The 6,000-nt window shown below is 43.8% G+C and overlaps 1 non-coding gene across 1 annotated transcript; it reads left to right on the top strand.

Moving 5' to 3' along the window:
- The first annotated feature begins 3,030 nt into the window (after nucleotides 1-3,030).
- trnal-uaa (transfer RNA leucine (anticodon UAA)) lies at nucleotides 3,031-3,113 on the top strand. Its single transcript has one exon. It is a non-coding gene; the product is annotated as a tRNA-Leu (tRNA).
- Nucleotides 3,114-6,000: the final 2,887 nt, after the last annotated feature.

Below are 6,000 nucleotides of genomic sequence, written 5' to 3' on the forward strand. Positions count from 1 at the left end.
GATAACAGTCTGATTCTCTTTTTGAATGCATCAATTGAACCTGCCTCCACCACATTCTCAGGCAGAGCATTCCAGACCCTAACTACTCATTGCGTAAAAATAGTTTCTCCTCATATCACATTTGCTTCTTTTACCAATTACTTTAAATCTGTGCACTCTCATCTCATTCTCAATCCTTTCACGAGTGGAAACAGTTTCTCCCTATCTTTTTTTATTCATTCACGGGATGTGGGCTTCGCTGGCTGGGCCAGCATTTATTGCCCATCCCTAGTTGCCCTTGAGAAGGTGGTGGTGAGCTGCCTTCTTGAACCACTGCAGTCCATGTGGAGTAGGTATACCCACAGTGCTGTTAGGAAGGGAGTTCCAGGATTTTGACCCAGTGACAGTGAAGGAATGGCGATATATTTCCAAGTCAGGATGGTGAATGGCTTGGAGGGGAACTTCCAGGTGGTGGTGTTCCCATCTATCTGCTGCCCTTGTCCTTCTGGATGGTAGTGGTTGTGGGTTTGGAAGGTGCTGTCGAAGGAGCCTTGGTCAATTCCTGCAGTACATCATGTAGATGGTACACATTGCTGCTACTGTGTGTTGATGGTGGAGGGAGTGAACGTTTGTGGATGTGGTGCTAATCAAGCAGTTACTTTGTCCCGGACGGTGTCAAGCTTCTTGAGAGTTGTGGAAGCTGCACTTATCCTGGCAAGTGGAGAGCATTCCATCACACTCCTGACTTGTGCCTTGTAGATGGTGGACAGGCTTTGGGGAGTCAAGAGGTGAGTTACTCATCCCATGATTCCCGGCCTCTGACCTGCTCTTGTAGCCACAGTATTTATATGGCTAGTCCAGTTCAGTTTCTGGTCAATGGTAACCCCAGGATGTTGATAGTGGGGGATTCAGTGATGGTAATGCCATTGAACAACATGGGGCAGTGGTTGGATTCTCTCTTGTCCAGACTCCTCATGATTTTGAATACTTCAATCAAATCTCCTCGCAACCTTCTTTTCTGCAAAGAAAACAGTCTCAATCTCTCCAATCTATCTTAATAACTGAAGTTCCTCATCCTTGGAATCATTCTCGTGAACCTCTCATGCACTCTCTCTAATGCCTTCAGAACTTTCCAAAAGTGCAGCGCCCAGAACTGGATGCAACACTCCAGCTGAGGCCAAACTAGTGACTTATACAAATTCAACTAAACTTCCCTGCTCTTGTGCTCTATGCCCCTATTAATAAAGCCTAGGATACTGCATGCTTTATTAACTGATCTCTCAACCTGCCCTGCCACCTTCAATGATTTATGCACATATACACCTAGGTCCCTCTGCTCCTCCATCCCCTTTAGTGTTGTGGCCTTTATTTTATATTATCTCTCCATGTTCTCCCTACCAAAATGAGTCATCTCACACTTCTCTGCATTGAACTTCATCGGCCACCTGTCTACCCAAGCCACCAATTTGTATATGTCCCTTTGAAGTTCTACACTATCCTCCTCACAGTTCGCAATGTCTCCAAGTTCTGTATCACCCACAAACTTTGAAATTGTGCCCTGTACACCAAGGTCTAGATCATTACTATAAATAAGGAAAAGCAAGGGTCCCAATACCGACCCCTGGGGAACTTCAAGCCTTCCTCCAGCATGAAAAACATCCATTAACCAATGCTCTCTGTTTCCTGCCAATTCCGTATCCATGTTGCTACTGTTCCTTTCATTCCATGAGCTATAGCTTTGTTCACAAGTCTGTACTGCAGTGCTGTATCAAACACCTTTTGGAAGTCCACGTACATCACATCAACAGCATCGCACTCATCAACAGTCTCTGTTGCCTCCTCAAAAAACTCCAGAAAGTTAGTCAAACATGGTTCTCCCTTAAGAAATCCATGCTGGCTTTCCTTTAATTAACCCACATTTGTCTATGTGACGATTAATTTTGTCCTGAATTATTGCTTCCTGAAGTTTCCCCACTACCAAAGTTAAACTGACTGGTCTGTAGTTGCTGGACTTATCCTTGTACCTTTTTTTTGAACAAGGGTGTAATGTTTGGAATTCTCCAGTCCTCTGGGATCACCCCTGAGTCCAAGGAAGACTGAAAAATGATGGCCAGTGCCTCCGCAATTTCTACTCTCACTTCTCTTGCATCTCATCCAGTCTTGGTGCCTTACCCACTTTACGGGTAACCTATCCAACACGTCTTCCTTTTCAGTTTTAAAGCTCTCTAGTATCTGAATTATCTCCTCTTTTTCCCCTGGCCTGGGCAGCAGCATCTTCTTCCTTGGTAAAGACAGAAGCAAAGTTTAATATTTAATATCGCAGCTATGCCTTCCGCCTCCATGAGTAAATCACTTTTTTTCAGTCCCTAATTGGTCCTATGACTGCTTTTTTACTGTTTATATGGTCAGGGAAGACTTTGGGACTCCCTTTTAATGTTAGCTGCCAGTCTCTTTTCATACTCTCGCTTTGCTTCTCTTATTAGCTTGTTTACCCCCTCTCGGTATTCAGCCTGGTTTCAACAATATTTGAAAACTGCTGCCTGACCTGAATGTTTTTGGTTTGTCCAATTTTTTATTTGTTATCGGTCACATATGAGCTAATTAATCAGTAACATTAATTGTAATTACTGAGAGGTTTCACTGTCCTATTCCCAGGCCCCCTCGGTGGTGAGGAGTGGGGGGAATGAGGCCCGGGCCAGGGGGGCGTGGCCTGGGCCGGGGGGGGGGCGGGGACTGCCACAGTGGGCGGGGCCTGCAGCCGGGGATGGGAACCTCAGAAGGGGCGGGGCCGTGTGCAGGGGCGGGGCCATGAGTAGAGGCGGGGTCTGATGCAGGGGGGGGCGGGGCCCGTCTTGTCGCTCCGCGGGCTCGAGTGGAATGACGTCAGGCGCCGCTCTCGGTGTCCCGCAGCCCCGGGGGTCGCGGGCGGGATCGGCGAGGGACGAGCAGATTCGGTTCCCGCCCCCGGCTGGGTACACAGAATGAGACCAGAAGCCTAGTTCGCACCCTGTAACATCATGGGGCCATGTTCCCGTAGGTTTTCTATCTCCTACCAGGATGGCCGAGTGGTTAAGGCGTTGGACTTAAGATCCAATGGACATATGTCCGCGTGGGTTCGAACCCCACTCCTGGTAGCTGGATTTTTGTACTAAATTCAGCTGAAGGCACTCAACACTTTTAATTTCTCATGGAATTATAAGCAAAATGTTGCATTGTAAAAATATATTCAGTCACTACATATTTAGGATCTTTATAATTTTTGCATATATTGAAATTATATAAAATAGAACTTTTATATTCATATTCCTGTATGTTCATATGTTTATGTTCATATTCCTGTATGTTCATATATTAACTAAAATTATTTAAAATATATCAAAACACCAGTATATGAATATTGATCAATTTTTAAAATAAAATTGCAACATTCATATTTGTATTTAATATGTAAAACGGTTATGCAACTCCAAATTGTGCTTTATGCTGAGAAAGAATTTTATAAAATTATTTCTGAGAAACAATGTTAACGTCATGTGTTAATTCGTGATCTGTCAACTCAGCCACAGGTGGTACTTGAAGAGTCAGGTTGCTGAGGTGTTTGGAGGTTTGTGTACTCTCTCCAATGCCTCATCTTTGCCTCTGGATGTTCCTGACGAAGTCTCTCAATGTGTTTGGTGCCTTCCTGATGTGCCTTCATATTGGTTGGTCACAAGGCAGGTTGCCCCCTGGGTTGGCGGGTATGTTCGACCTCTTCATGGACGCTCTGAGGGCATCCCTAAAGCATTTCCATGTCCTTTCATTTATAGCACTGGTTATATAAAACATAACTTTAATATAGTGTCTATTTCCATATTATGTAAAAGAAGTTACATAGAAGTATTTACTATTAAAATATACTTCTAAATGTTTTATGTTTAAAATGCACACTGCTTACTTGTCCAGAACTACAACATACGAAAAAAGTATTTTAAATAATTATATGAGGTGAGTCAATGACCATCTTAATGTTAAAGTCTGTGAGGAAGTCGTCCTGTTATAGTATCTGGATGGATGAAGTTAGAAACACAGAAAAAGTTAGGGCTCAGGAGGAGGCAGTGTGGGCTGAATGATCTCCAAATGATTCTCTGCTTTACAGAACATTGACTCCCAGTGTTCACTGTCTCACATTACAGCACAATCCTCCTCTCACTTGTCGCTCAATGGCAGCAGAGGGCAGCAAGTTAATGTTGCTTTTTACTCCTGCGTAAGTACCAGGTTTCATTCTATAAATATCTTCCTATTCAGAGATAACACAGACAGAAGTAATAAATTAATGCAAATTGTTTCGTAACTTTAAAACATTGAATTTTTTTTATCCTTGACAGTTTTCGCCATTACTTTGCTGCATGCTGGATGACCGTTAATAGGTTGGTGTTAATCATCTTGTGGTATTTTTCCACTATCCACAGCCCAGGCCTTGAGGCTATTCAGCTAGAGGAGGTGTGTTAGAGGCAGGTGAAAATTAGCACCACCTGCGATCCTTGCCGCTCAGTGACCAGCAGCCCAAACCATGGCAGATTTTGACTCACTATATCTCTGACTACTCTTAGTACATCCCTGACTGAGATCAGCTCCTCAAACACAAATCAGTGATTAAACCTGGTCTGCATGGCTGACTACTCACTGGAGGAACTCACTGAACTACTGGGGGAGTAGACAGTGAACTCATGATGACAGAAACATCATACTGCCTATGGCAGCAAGTACTTATATCACTGAAAGAGGACTTGACCAGTAGTGGAAGGGTTAGCATTGACCTGAAACATTAACTCCATTTCTCTCTCCACAGTTACTGCCTAACCTGCTGAGTATTTCCAGTATTTTCTGTTTTTATTTCAGATTTTCAGCATCTGCAGTACAGTAAGTCCTCATTTTAATGTGCCCCAATTTAAGTGGATTCGCTAAAAAGTGGTGTTTGTTTTAGGGTCCTGTTTCCTTGTTATAAGTGATGACCTCCGCTATTGTGTTTTCTCCTGTTTCGCATGTTATCGTGTTTTGTCATGCACCATCATGTTTCATGTGTGTGCCATCGCTGTCTGCATATATGCTGTCACTTTTCACATCCTGTTGGGTCAGCGCCATTGGGCACTGTAGTGTGGTACTGTATTCAAGGCAACATTGATTTTTTATTTGAAAAAACAGAGGCATCCAAAGCCAGAGTTTATTCAATTTTGGAGTTTTGCTATGGGCGAGACTTATAAATCACTTGTAAACATGAGCGGGAAACACCCGGTAAGTTGTGGCAGTGTACCTGCTGCTGCAGAGAAAGCAAGGAAAGCCATCAGCCTACCAGTGAAATTGGATGTTTTAAAATGCCTTGAGGCTGGAGAACAAGTAGTCGATGTTGCTGGAGTTCTTAGGCTACCCCCTACGTCAGTGGGATCAAGCCATAGTAACACTGACAAAATCAGTGGCCATGGAGAATCTCAACAATGCTGTCCCTAAGATTCAGCGTCAAATCATCACCTTGGTGTGGAAGGCTGGCTTTGATGAAGTGGATGAGGCTGATGTGGTGGAATTGCTTGAATCTCATGGAGAGGAATTGTCCAATGAAGATTTAATGCAGCTAGAGAATCAACGAGCTGAAGAAGAAGACTGTACTAAAACACCACCCCATCGGTCAACAATACAATTATCACGAGCTTTCCAGCTCATTGAAGGGGCAATGGAAATCATCACAGAGGATGACCCAAACAGAGAGCACAGTGCCAAAGTGAACAGGGGAATCATGATTTAATTAACTGCTACAGAGAGACCTACCAGGAGAAGCAAAAGAAAACCATTCAACAGTCCTTGCATAAATTTTTCAAGGTTGTTGACGATCCTGGCCCTTCATCCCATTAACTCCATCAGGACCTGGTTGCTGCACACCACCTTCACTTCGAAACCAAATCACTCCAACTTCAGTCATTACGCTTACAGAAGAAGAGGACCAGGATCTCAAAGCCTAAGGTCAAGGCATCATGCAGACAGCTCAAGTAA

The sequence above is a fragment of the Cetorhinus maximus genome, chromosome 14, assembly GCF_964194155.1.
Source record: "Cetorhinus maximus chromosome 14, sCetMax3.hap1.1, whole genome shotgun sequence".
Classification (NCBI taxonomy): domain Eukaryota; kingdom Metazoa; phylum Chordata; class Chondrichthyes; order Lamniformes; family Cetorhinidae; genus Cetorhinus; species Cetorhinus maximus.